General features: G+C 43.3%; 1 protein-coding gene across 7 annotated transcripts in view; it reads left to right on the top strand.

Annotated features, from left to right (window-relative positions):
• Positions 1-14,312, top strand: part of LOC143675970 (uncharacterized) — a 49,979-nt gene that overhangs the window by 19,032 nt on the left and 16,635 nt on the right. The window contains exon 3 of one of the 7 annotated variants that reach the window (XR_013171725.1): positions 8,858-9,051. The exons of 5 other annotated variants lie outside the window; for them this stretch is intronic. The gene's annotated coding sequence lies outside the window, so the exon portion shown is untranslated. Of the gene's footprint in view, positions 1-8,467; positions 8,757-8,857; positions 9,052-14,312 lie in introns of those variants that run through there. One more of the 7 variants, XR_013171726.1, reaches the window with a different exon arrangement.

Genomic DNA, 14,312 nt, shown 5'->3' with positions numbered 1-14,312 from the left:
AGTAGCTAAATGGACACCTTAATTGAAGTAAATAAGCCCAGTTCTCCCTCAGCTCATCCAGGACATTCAGTATCCTAGCTTTGTATACTTGTCCTTACTAAAGATTTAGCATTCAGGCCCTTTCGCCCTAAACAGTTCATTTATAATTTTTAAAAAATTTATTTATTAATTTAAAAAATAAAGAAACAAAATAAAACAGCATACATAATCAGTAATTCACAATATCATCACATTAGTTGCATATTCATCATTTCTTAGAACATTTGCATTAATTCAGAAAAAGGAATGAAAAGACAACAGAAAAAGAAATAAAATGAACACAGGAAAGAAAAAAAAAAGATTATACCTACCATACCCCTTACCCCTTGCTTTCATTGATCACTAGCATTTCAAACTAAATTTATTTTAGCATTTTTCCCCCTATTATTTATTTTTATTCCATATGTTCTATTCCTTCATTGACAAGGTAGATAAAAGGAGCATCAGACACAAGGTTTTCACAATCACACAGTCACATTGTGACAGCTGTATCATTATTCAATCATCATCAAGAAACATGGTTACTGGAATATAGCTCTACATTTTCAGGCAGTTCCCTCCAGCCTCTCCATTATATCTTGAATAACAAGATGATACCTACTTGATGCATAAGAATAACCTCCAGGATAACCTCTCGACTGTGTTTGGAATCTCTCAGCCATTGTCACTTTGTCTCATTTCCCTCTTCCCCCCTTTTGGTCGAGAAGGTTTTCTCAATCCCTTGATGCTAAGTCTCAGCTCATTCTAGGGTTTTTCTCAATCCCTTGATGCTAAGTCTCTGTTCATTCCAAGATCTCTGTCCCACGTTGCCAGGAAGGTCCATACCTCTGGGAGTCATGTCCCACGTAGACAGGGGGAGGGTGGTGAGACTGTTCGTTGTGTTGGCTGGAGAGAGAGGCCACATCTGAGCAACAAAAGAGGCTCTCTTGGGGGTGACTTTTAGGCCTAAATTTTAAGTAGACTTGACCTATCCTTTGCAGGGTTAAGTTTCATATGAACAACCCCCAAGACTTGGGGCTCTGCCTATAGCTTTGGTTGTCTACACTGCTTGTGAGAACATCAAGAATTCAACTTGGGGAAGTTGAATTTCTCCCCGTTCTCACCACTCCCCGAAGGGGGCTTTGCAGATACTTTTCCATTCACTGATCAAATCACTCTGGGATTCATCAGGGCATCACTCTGGACAAACCACCAAAACCTCATGTCCTACCTGAGATTCCAAGTACTTATGGCGTTCAATCAAACTATCTACATAAGTTATATTAGGAAATGCACTAGTCATTTATAATTTAACTTGTGACTCTTAGGATTAAGATTAGCCTGCCCTATAGGGATATTAGTCCCTTTCTAGTGAATTTTGTCATCATTTAGATCTTTGGCATTTGGGGCTTATTCATTTGGTTGCTTTTATATATATATAATATATATATATTATATATTAGCTATATATATTATATATTAGCTATATATATATAGCTAATGAAAGTGAGGATCTCTCTTATTTTTTTTTCCTTTTATGTCTTTTTGTTTCCTTTTTTAAAAAAGTATTTTATTGAGAAATATTCACACACATATAGTCCAACCATACTATACAATCAGTGGCTCAGAATATCATCTCATTGTTCTGTATTCTTCACCATTTGGGACATTTGTATCACTTCAAAAAAAGAATTAAAAAGATACATTCTCTATCCCTTGCCCCTCCCTCTCACTGACCACCACTATTTCAATCTACCTAATATTGATCCTTTATCTTATCTATTATTTTTTTATCCCTATTTTTTTTTTTTTTTTTTTTTACTCATCTGTCCATTCCTGGATAAAAGGAGCATCAGACAGAAGGTTTTCACAATCGCATGGTCACATTGTAAAAGCTATATAGTTATACAGCCTTCTTCAAGAATTAAGGCTATTGGAACAGGGTTCAACAGTTTCAGGTACTTCCCTCTAGCCACTCCAATACACTGTAAACTAAGAAGGGATATTTGTATAATGCACAAGAATAACCTCTAGGATTATCTCTTAACTCTGTTTGAAATCTCTCAGGTTGTGAGAGACTTCTCTTTTCCCCCTTTTGGTCAAGAAGACTTTCTCATTCCCATGATGCCAGGTTCTGGTTCATCCCTGGGAGTCCTGGCCCACGTTGCCAGTAAGATTTACACCCCTGGGAGTCATGTTGTACGTAGTGGGGTAGACAGTGAGTTCACTTGACAAGTTGGCTTGGCGTGAGAGGTCACATCTGAGCAACAAAAGAGCTTTTCTGGGGGTGACTCTTAGGCACAATTATCAGTAGGCATAACTTATCCTTTGCAGGAATAAGCTTCACAGGGGTGAGCCCTAAGATTGAGGGCCCAAGCTTTTGAATTGGGTGTCTCCACTGCTTGCAAGAATATCAGGAATTCCCCAGATGGGAAAGTTGAATATTTCTTCCTTTCTGCCCAGTCCCCCAAGGACATTCTGCAAATACGTTTTTACTCTCTGCTCAAATTACTCTGGGTTGTATCAGGGTATCATGCTAACCTGTACAAACTAACAAAATTTCATGCCTTATTCCATGTAATTATGGTGTTCAAGTAAACAACTGTATAAGTTAAATTAGATAGTGTACAACCCAAATTATAAATTTTGCACCAAGTAAACATCTCTCCCTTTGGTCTCACATAGAGGTTGAAGTTTGAAATATGGGCCATATCATCCTTTACCCGTTATTCTGATTTACCTTAGTCCTATCCAGATCAGCTTCATTCATATCTCTAGATGAAGTCTGATAATTTTTTCAGTTTTTGTTAGCAGTTGCTGAATGGAGTAATGCTGATTTTCATATCTTCAGTGCTCCAATTCTGTGTCTCAGGTGTCACATAAATACCCGAAGTTTCAGGGAATGACCAGGTTATATTAAAAAAACTTGGTACCTTAAAATTTAGAAATATCAGTTACAGTTCCTAAATATATGTGACTGCTGTAAGAGCTTACAATCTAGGACCCTTTACAATAGCACCCAACCTGCTAACCTACTCAACTTCAATTTTCTGAGTTTGTATATCATAGTTAATCTATATAAGTGAGGCATGATAATATTTGTCTTTTTGTTTCTGACATTTTATTCAACATACTATCCTTAAGTTTTGTTCCACCTAGTTGCATGCCTCACAACTTCATTCCTTCTTGCAGCTGCTCAGTAGTCCCTTGTATGTAAACACTACAGTTCCCCCCTTCCATTCCTCAGTTGTTGTACTCTTAGGCCACCTCCATCCATTGCAAATCTTGAACTGCCACCTAAACACCAGTGTGCAAATGTCCATGGTGTCCCCACTCTCATTTATATACCTAGCTATAGGGTTGCAAGCTCATATGGCAACCCCACCCCTAGCCTCCTTTGGAACCACCATGCTTCCCTCCGGAGGGGCTGCACCTCTCAGCTTCCCTGCCAACAGTGAATAAGTACACATACGATTGCTTTTTGAAACTAAGTTTAATTTGCAAGTGCTTGGTAAGATCTTGGAAGGAGGTTTGATTCCAAACCTGGATCCCAAGTTTCCATCACTGCAAAGGAGATTCAAAATATGGGACCAAGACCAGCTGCTCCTCTAAGGACCTCTGTGGGGGACAGAGGACACCACCTGCCTCAGCTTCTGCTCTGCATTCGGCGTCTTCAGAGCTGCCTCAGTTTCTGCTCTGCATGCAGTGTCTTCAGAGCTGTCACATTTACTAATCACACTGGACCACCAGGTCTTGGGAAGGGAAGTACGTTCTCTCCCTGTGCCCAGTGAAGGTGGCATCAGACCACCACTGGATTTATTGGAATGGTCTATGCTCTTTTCCAGTGAAATCAGCGTTTTCCTCTTGGGTTGAGCATTGTGGATATTTTCATGAGCAGCTCGGGCTCCAAAATCCAAATTTTGTCAAAGACAGGCAAAATTTCACTCATGCATTTGCTCTAGGCAATCACTCCGGGATTCCGGGTTTAGTCTTTTCATCAGAGGCACAGAAGCTCTGGGATCAAGGCTCATAATTCTTTCCAGCTTTAAAGAAGAAAGGCATAGCACTAATAAGATATTCTTTCCTTTTCCCAAGGCTTATGTATGCCCTTGCCACTGACCCAGGGAATTTTTAGAACTGAGCTCGGGTATCAGATCAGAGGCTTGATAGAGTTTCCAGCTCCTTTTGTGAGAAAAATGACAGCCATGTAACCCCGTAAACTGCCTCGGAGTCTCATCTAACCCGGTCAGATAGCTTTTTCAGGAGTTGATGTTACCAACAAAAGATGGTGAGAATTTCAGCTAAAACTAGCCAGTTTTAAAGGAAATGAAGGTAGACTAGCACAAATGCCTCTCTCCCCAAACACAGAAAGGTTAAATTGGCATTTAAAACAGTGCTCGATCTGACTGCCACACCAATATACCCCTCTTATTGTTTGTAAGTTTCTTTGCTCAGCCAGTAGCTGAGTATTTATCGGACATCTGCTTTGTGCCTAGAACCATATTCATCATCAAGAAAGTTTCAAGAAAGATGGCGAATATGGTCTCTCTGCATCACGGTCCAATGATTTAGTTGAATGGAACATGTCTGCTATCTGGGATGAATATACTGAGCTATTGTGAACTTCCAGCCTGCAGTAGGTATGGGAAACTGGGCAGGGGATTTGATTGCTTGTGAGTACAAGCAGTGGAATGAGATTCACTACATCTTAATGCTTTATTCTAAGTTGAGCGTACACTAGACTTTGTCACAGCTCTGAAGTTCTGCCAGGCTTTTTGGCAGGAATTTTAATTTCACAAGACTGGGGTCTTTATCATACTTGTTTACAAGAGTGTCTTCTACGTCCAGTGAAATACCTGACAAATTGCAGACACTTGATAAATAAATGTCTGCTAAGTGAAAGAACTGATGAAAGACTGAGGTGAGCTCTGGCCCCCACTCTCCTATTTCCTGCAACTGCCTTTGCACTTATTTCTGAATAAGTTTTGGAGAGAGGCCCTTTTTCCACCCTGTGTCTAAGAACTGGGTGAGAATTTTTAGGGATGAATAAAATGTGTACTGGCAGCTGGGAATGGATTGCCAGACACTGTTCCCTCAGCTGCTCATCAGAGGAGCCTTCTGAGGGCTTTTTGGAAAACTCATGAGCAAAGCCCAGCATCTGCTTATCTCCGGGAGGCATGAGCCTTCCCCTTTGCAGTCTCTGATGGTTGTTATCTGAAAACTGTCTAGACTTTACATTCAAACTGGGCTTAGGAGAAAGAATGAAATATCTCTTTGCTTGGGGGTGGGGGTGTACACAATGAAATATTCCCATTCCTGACCCCTGGGTTGACTCCCTACACAGTCAGCTAGGGGCCCCGCAATTTTGGGAATGGGATTTGTCAGTGTCTAAATGATGTCCCATCACAAAGAGACTATATATTGCTTGGCTTGCACAAAGAGTTTTGGCAATAAACTTTTCCATTTGGGTGAAAAAGGAGCAGGAAAAGCTTTTAATCTTGCCTTTTCTGTGGTATCTGTGATGGGGTTAGAGTGATTGCTCCCAACTGCTTAGAGAGCATTTTGGGGGGACAGTGGGGGGTAGATTCCAGCCCCTTTTTGGATCCATGTCTAAGTTTCCATTTTTTTTTTAAGAAAAAAAAAATCTCCTTTTATCCCAGAGCTCATCAGGCTAGCATGCAGCCAAAAGAACATTTATTTTTTTGCAGTTTATTAAACATGTTGCCTTTTAGATCTTATATTAAAATCTATTTCCTTTCTGTAGGGGACAAGTTGAAACCAGAAAAGTTGCCTTGTAATTTTTTCCACTTTGATTCTGCTGTCTGCAAAGGGCACCTCCAGTTCTCCATTTGCAGTGGGGAGCTGCGCTTTAGGGGCAGAAGGGAGTTAACTCTCGGTTTGCCACCCCACGTGGGGGTAGGGAGAGGAACTGGCTTCCCCTCACGGCCTGAGAGGATGCAGACGCCGTCTCACTATCCACGTTTGCCTTGGCATCAGCAGACCGAATTAGGGGAACATGTCAACTGTGAAAATTAAGTTAAATCAAGCTCTTTCTTGATCAATCCTGCAAACAAGTAGAAATTATCTGCTACTTTAGGCCCAGAAGGGATTCTCCCCTCTCTGTGAGGTCTTCCCTGAGCTCTCCAGCCCTCAGTGATGACTCTCCTCTGATGTCCTGGAGCATTTGTCTTAAAGTCACAGGCGCTTCAAAGTAGGAAGGGACTCAGTATTCTAACAGAGCCTGGAAATCTTTACTTAAAAAAGAACTCACCTTCTCCCGAGGCAGCATATTAAGTCTGTCCTCTTTCCATGCCTTGGTCTCTGCCCAATTCTACTCATCTTCTCACCGGGAAAGAGTAGAGACCCTGGTCTGGGATCCCAGGACAGGAGCTGTGAACTCTGATGCTCTCAGGGGCCTGGTAGGAAACCTAAATGGCTGGCGCAAGCTGGGTGAGTGACACGGGCCCAGAGACAGTCTTCCTGCTTGAGGGCCACGCGCCTCGTCCAGGTGGGGGCTGGTCCTTTCCTGCCAGTCATCGCTGGGTGGGGACATGGGCCTGAGTTCTCTAAGGAAGCTCAGGATTCAGATCTGTAAACGTGAAATCCCTCACTTTTTAAATGCCGCTAACTGACTAAAAAAAAAAAATGAGCATAGTACAGCAAAACCAAGCAAATTGTATCGACAGGCCAGGAGTGACCCCTGGATCCTTTCTTTGTGAAGGCTCAAAAAGCAAAGGTCAGGGCTCCCGGCTCAGGAAGTGTGGAAACTTTAGGATGTCCTCCACCCCTCATTGTTACTTTTGTTATTTTGTGTTTCCCAGGAACAGGGAGCGTATAGTCCTTAAAGTTTCATATCCAGGGACAACAAGGAAGGGGGCATCTGGAAAGACTTTCCCATGGAAAGTTGGGTGGTGGTGGTGGGGTCAGTTCTCCTGGGCTCTTCCAGAGTCTCATGAAACTAACACACCACTCTCCTCACCCCAGAAAGGAGAACATCTTAAATCGTCGGGTTGGACAGTCTGGGAGCTAAATGGGCAGGGTCCTGGGGCAGGAGATATGGGGGCAGGCTTTGTGGGCAGGTGCTGGAAGTAGAAAGGGCTGGAGGGGGAGGTGGGAAGGCACTAAAGGCAAGCTTCTCTGAATTTGGAGCTGGAGTAGCCGGCACATTTGTGGGGATTTGGGAGGGCGAATTTACTTGGGTGCTTCCTCGCTGGTGCCTTAGCTAGGTCCTCTCTCTTTCTCTGTACTGTATGGGTACGTGGACATTGTAATTTCATCACTGCATGGTAAGCCCTTAAGGGATGTTCGATAAATGAATAGATAGGCACACGGACAATGTGTGTATATTGTGGATAAAGCATTAGTGTTGGTGATGGAGGAGAAGAATTCAGTTTTCCTCGGCAGGGCCTGTGGGCCCCTGGGCGACGGTCAGGAGCTGGCAGCCTGGCCTTGGGGGTGGGGCTTATGACCTCTAAGCAAACAGGAGGTTGTGGTGCTCCCGGACTTCAGGAGGGAGCAAGTAGACAGGTAGGAGAAGGGTCCTGGGAAGTCAGGAAGCATATGGACTTGGGGAGTGCTTTAAGGCATGGTGGATACTCTCCGGCATCGTGGGCTGGGTGGTGCCGGGCCCACCCCTGGGGGATTTTCTCAGGTCCCTAAAGAGAAAGGCCAGACTGCTCCAAGGGCTGAGAGGACTGTGAGCATGCAGGGAGTTTCCCGCCAGGCCTTCGAGAGTGGCTGAGAGGTGGGCAGCAGAGCAGGGCTGGAGTCTGGGCAGCCGCAGGAGGGCAGGTGGGGTGTGCAGGCACTCTGGGGAGCAGGAGACAGTTCCCGGTGCCTGCTGGGGGGCTCCCGTGGCCACGTGGAGGCTGACGGGGAGGAAATGCCAAGGGTCCCATGAGTGGGGAGAGCATGTTTACTGTTGTCTGTCTATCTTGCTATCTATCAATTTCGATCTATCTATCTATCCATCTATCTATCTATGTTATTAATCATCTATTAGCTATTTATCCATCCATCTATTGATATATACACACCTGTATATTTGTGCATAAATATATATTACATATGTATAAAAATATTTTTTTAGACTTCAAAATGGTCACGCTTGTTTGTACATCTCTATTCAGAAACAACATTCCAGAAAGTGCTAATCTGATAAAGCTAGACTTAAAAATCTAGGATTTCTCGCCCACTTTGGGGTTACTGTTTGAATTTCTTAAACTTTTCCCTTCTATTCATCAATGCTTTCCACCTCTTGCGAAAGAGGATTATTGAAGTTGTTATGCATTATATATTAAATATACATGAAATTGCTATAATTTAAAAGAAGATGGTGTTTAAAGGGGGGAGGAGTGCAGAATTCCCTCCCCAAAGTTATCTATTTCAAGGATGATTGAAATTCTAGATGTTGCTATTAAAATGTGGCTCCTAATCCTCACCGTGGCAGAGAGAAAATGCCTCCGGCCTGCTAAGCCGGTGGTGGAGCTGGTGCTTGGGCGTTGGTGGGATGCCTGCCCCACCTGGGACACCGGGACGGACAGCGGCCCCGCCAGGGACAGCCTAGGGACGAGGGATCCTTCTCTGCTCAGGACAGCCAGCTGCGACCATGCCAAACCAACCAAGGCTGCTTTCCAAGGAAGGAAAGAAGGAGCTTCCCTTGGAGAAAGCCATGGGCCTTGTACAAAAGAATCCATGGACCAGGGGAGCAGAGAGTTCAGTAATAAGACGGGGATCTTAAAAAAAAAAATTAGAAAAAAAAGTTCAAGAAATGTAGTTTTGAGAATTTTATTCATCAGTGGCTCTAGAAATTCCATAATCATTTCTCTTCCCAAAACAGAAACCTCAAGCTGAAGAGAGTGATTTGCAGCCTTCTCAGACGCCCTCTCTCTGGCACTGCTGGCCTCTCCCCTACCTGACTGCTGACGGAGGTCATCTGCCCCACCTATATTTAGGCATTTCATTCTACTCTATTTCAAACTGTTCTCTAGTTGTTCATGCCTAGATGTCTTGTCTTCCCAAATAACCTGGTGTTGGTCCTCCCTGCTTCAGCTTGGTCACTGAGGCTTTCCTTCTGCAGAGCTGCTCCGTTCTGCCTCCTATCCAAGGAGAAGCCTGGTCTGTGGCCGTCCCTTTGGAGTTTGAGGGCACTGGGGTTCCTGGGGGTCCAACGTGAACCCCCAGCTCTTCGGGACTGTGGCCAGGCTGGCTGCCAGGTTCTGTCTCAGCTCTGGGCATCCCCTCCAGCCCTCTGGGGTGGAGACTGGCCTGAGCTGGGGCCTGGCGAGCTCGCTTACCACCCTACCACTTGTTCCTGCCAGGGCCCGGCCGTGGTGCCACAGGCCTGCACACCCTCCCTGCGTCTTGTCTGATGCTGAGATGCACGGCTGCTTCTGCCCCTGCCCTCCCCTCTGGGACTGTTGCCTGGGTATCAGTGTGACCCACATCTAACCCGGGTTGATGATGTTTGTGATTCTGCCTCCTGGCCCCACCGAGACAAGGGTCAGACCTTCCATTCTGGTTCGTCCTCTCCCCCATCTCTACCCCGCACCCATCCCGTTCTCACCTGGAGCTCCGAGGCTCCAGCCCCACCTCTCACTCCTATGCAGACATTATCTGTCTTATTATCTCTACTGGCCCCTACACAGTGCTGAGAATGCAACAATGTTTATGAAATTAAACTGATGTCCCCTCAAGATGTCAATGTCCTCAGAGTGAGACGGCCATAGAGGTGCAACAGAGAGATGGCCACCAGGGAGAAACAGCCCGAGCTGAGTCTCGAGGCTGGTGATGGGACGGGCAGGAAGAATGGAGGGTTCCAAGGAGGGTCTGGCAGGCTTCCGCCCTGGTAAAGAGGCTAGCACGGAGGAGGAACCGTTCTGGCTAAACAGCGTGGGGATGATTGTGTTTGGACAATCTGCAATCAAAAATCATTTGGGTGTGGTCCAAGAAGTGCTAAAATGATCTGCCTATCTTTCCCTCCCGCCAGGGACAGCCCCTCCTGAGATGAGAATTGCTTTTTAGGTCCATCACTCAATTTGATATATTGGAAAGATCTGGAAGAGGCAACAAATGTCAAAAGAGCATTTTCTTGCCTCCAGCTCATTGAAAGCTTGATGGTTGGGACTATTTTCGATTCTACTGCTAAGCCATAGAGACAGTGACTCAGCTCCTGGCTTCTGAGTCTTCCTTCCATCCCCAGGATGCTAGGGCCCTGCCACATCTGTCTTCAAAACAAAACGGAACTTCTTTCTGCATTGTGGTAGTTAGATTCAGTTGTCAACTTGGCCAGGTGAAAGCACCTAGTTCTGTTGCTGTGGACATGAGCCAATGGTAGGTGAATCTCATCTGTTGCTAATTACATCCGCAGTTGGCTAGGAGGCGTGTCTGCTGCAATGAGTGACGTTTAACTTAATTGGCTTGTGCTTAAATGAGAGAACGCAATGTAGCACAGTCTAGCAGCTTGGCATTCCTCATCTCAGCACTTGCAGCTCAGCCCGGGCCCTTGGAGATGGAGAAAGAAATTACCCCGGGGAAAGTTGTTGGAACCCAGGGGCCTGGAGAGAAGACCAGCAGAGACCATCCTGTGCCTTCCATGTAAGAAAGAACCTCAGTGGAAAGTTAGCTGCCTTTCCTCTGAAGAACCAATAAAATAAATCCCCTTTTATTAAAAGCCAATCCATCTCTGGTGTGTTGCATTCCGGCAGCTAGCAAACTAGAACATGCATGTACACTCTGACATATGATGTCATATTTTTATTTTTAGTGAAGACCCTGCCTCTCCTTTTTTCACTTGACTCTCATCTTTCTACTTCCCACACTCCTCCCCTCTCCACTCACATTTGTCCTCCTTGACTCCAAGCTAATCCTTTTTAACAACTAGCGTGTGTCCTTCCATGGTTTCCTCCCTTCTCATCTAATCACAGAATATTCACACATATGCAGATGAGTAAACACATACACAGGCTGCTTGATCATTGTTTTACCATCAGCACCGTAGTATATGCATTTCTCTTTTCTGCATCTTGCTTTTCTCAAAATGCCTTGTGAAATTGATTGTGGTGATGAGTGCACAACTGTGTGGTGACACTGTGAGCCATCGAGTGTATACTCTGGATGGATTGTATGATGTATGGATATATCTCAATAAAACGCATTAAAAAAATGCCGTGTGAAATCTCCCCAAGTCAGTGGGGACAATGGATGTCGTCCAGGCGTTCTCAATGGGAGCGTTAGTGTCCCCAGGGGGTGAAAATGGCTCCTTGAGGGTTGTATGAAAATTCATACCTTTTTCATATATCAAGCACAGATATTCATACAGTATATATACAGATATATTGTATATCTGTGGTATTAAAATTCTATGGGGTAGCAATTAGGAAAACAATGTCAAAAAGGCTCCTGGGGGTGGGGGAGGGAGAAGATAGTGAAAAAATAAATGTCGAGAAGCACTGATGCGGCCCTTTTACATTATTTTTAGGGGCTGCATACCATTCTGTGGCATGTACCATTACATATTGGACCATCCTCTTAGTCAACGTTGTCACTTTGTTTCCAGGGTTCCGCCCCCCCCCCATAATGAACATGCTGCAGTAAACATTTTTGTACACATCCTTCACACTGATCGTTGTATGCCTATGGCATAGATCCCTGTGAGAGGGATTGCTGGGTTTAAAGGATAGGTATTTTGAATTTTAGAATTGAAAAATTTAGAATTGTCATGTCACTTTCCAAAGAGGCTGTAACACTTCCTACTTTCCCCAGCAGTACATGAGCGCATCCTTGAGAGAGGATGTATTTTAGCCTTATGTCCCTGCCTGCAATAGGTATGTTAGTTGTGGTAGTTAGATTCATTTGTCAACTTGGCTAGGTGAAGGTGCCTAGTTCTATTGCTGTGGACATGAGCCAATGGCATGTGAAGCTCACCTGTTGCTGATTACATCTGCAGTCGGCTAGGAGGCGTGCCTGCTGCAATGAATGAGGTTTGATTTTATTGGCTGGTGCTTAAATGAGAGAGCTCAATGTAGCACAGTCCAAGCAGCTCAGCATACCTCATCTCAGCACTCGCAGCTCAGCCCAGGCCTTTGGAGGTGCAGAAAGGAATCACCCTGGGAAAGCTGTTGGAACCCAGAGGCCTCAACTTTCCCACGTAAGAAAGAGCCTCAGTTGAAAATTAGCTGCCTTTCCTCTGAAGAACTAATGAAATAAATCCCCTTTTATTAAAAGCCAATCCATCTCTCTTGTGTTGCATTCCAGCAGCTAGCAAACTAGAACATTAGTGCTTTAACCTTCTTCCGTAGTTTGATGAATATAACATATTAGTGTTATTTTAATTTATACTATGCTGATTACCAGTGAATTTTAAATCTTTTGATACGTTTATTGGCCATTTGGACTTGCTTTTCTAAAAATTTCCTATTCGTATCCTTTGCCCATTCTTTACTGAGTTGTCTTATTCTTTTCATATCAATTTATAAGAGCTCATTATAGAGGAAAAATATTAAACATTTTTCTGTTACAGGTACTACAAAGATATATGATTTGTCTATTGGCTTTATATGTGATATCATCTACCATATATATCACATATGGTGTATGTTTTTTTTTTTGCATGGACAGGCACCGAGAATCAAACCCTGGTCTCTGGCATGGCAGGTGAGAATTCTGCCTGCTGAGCCACCATGGCCCACCCCAAATGTTTTAAATTTTTATGTAGTCAAATATGGTTTATCCCTCTAATCCTATATAGCTTGATGTAATGCCTGGATACAACCTAGAGTACATTAAGCAGATAATCAAAAAGTGTTGGTAAAGTCCCTTGAGGGATGGGGAAAAAAAAAAGTATGAAACTATTAAACGTTACCACCAAGAAAACCCCGGATATTCTGTCAAACATTAGGGACACCCAAATCAATAGGCCAAGCCCCTGATCTTGAGGCTTACTCTTGCAAAGCTTATGTATGTAGTGGTGAAGCTTAGCCTACCTAAAAGCATGCTTAAGAGTCACCTCCGGTGGGCCTCTTTTGTTACTCAGACGTAGCCTCTCTCTCTCTAAGTCTAACTCTGCAAGTGAAATCATTGCCCTCCCCCCTATATGGGACATGACATCCAAGGGTGAAAGTCTCCTTGGAGGCATGGGAGATGACCCCCAGAGATGAGCCTGGACCCGGAACCAGGGGGTCAATAATGCCATCCTGACCAAAAGGGGGAGAAAGTGTAACAAATAAGGTATCAGTGGCTGAGAGAGTTCAAATAGGGTCGTGAGCCTACTCTGGAGGTCATTCTTATACAAGCTTCAGTTAGACATTGCTACTTATCATAACTTGCCAAACCCCAACCAAAACCATCCCTGCCATTCCTAAAGAATATCTAGGGCATTAAAAAAGATTCTACAAAGGTTTCATGCACTAGAGTAACTTTCCAAAAACCTACAACCTCCAGATGAGTCCCTGGAACAGATAAGTCCTGTAATGCAGAGGGGCCAGCCTCTCCAGAACATCAATTAGTTCCATCCCCTATCCCATATTATCGACAGCCCCTTTCAACATGAAAAAATTAGAATGTGAATCGTCCAAATATCCTTAAAGAGTGGGAGAAAGATCAAAGATGATGGTAGAGTTATACAGAGAAGGTATACTCAAACAAATAAGTATGCTTGCTGAATCATTATATTGATATTTCTTTAAGTCTCCAATATCTTAGAGCAGCTAGAAATAAATACCTAGAATTGTGTGAATTGTAACCTATACCAAACTCTGAAATCTGTTCTACGACTAATTGTTGAGATGTGCTTTGAAATTTGTTTTTTTTTGTATATATGTTATTTTTTACAAAAAAAGAAAAAGAAAAGGAGGAATATAACAGAGAAGACAGGGGTTAACAAATAAGTATGACTACTGGATCATTATATTGATATTTCTTCTGGTCTCCAGTGTTTTGGAGCAGCTAGAAGAAAAAGTGAAAAATCGTGAAACTGTAACCCATACCAAACTTTAAAATCTGTTCTATAACTACTTGTGAAAATGCACTTGGAAATTTATTGCTTTTTTGTGTCTATATTTCACAATTAAAAAAACATTAGAATCAATTGGCGGTAGTAAAAGAAGACATTTTGTAATTATCTTTTTGTTAAAATTCTATGTGAAAATGTGTGTGAAGATTTGTCAATAAAAATATCAAAGGGTTTGACTCCGAAGAAAAAATAAATAATTAATTAAATAATTAAAAAAATGAAAAATTAAAAAAAATACAGCTTACCCTTCTTTTGTATATTATGGGTTAGGAACAGCTTCTCT

This window comes from Tamandua tetradactyla, chromosome 3, assembly GCF_023851605.1.
Source record: "Tamandua tetradactyla isolate mTamTet1 chromosome 3, mTamTet1.pri, whole genome shotgun sequence".
NCBI classification, from domain to species: domain Eukaryota; kingdom Metazoa; phylum Chordata; class Mammalia; order Pilosa; family Myrmecophagidae; genus Tamandua; species Tamandua tetradactyla.
The sequence above is the reverse complement of the archived record's forward strand: the minus strand, read 5'-3'. Positions and strand labels throughout refer to the sequence as shown.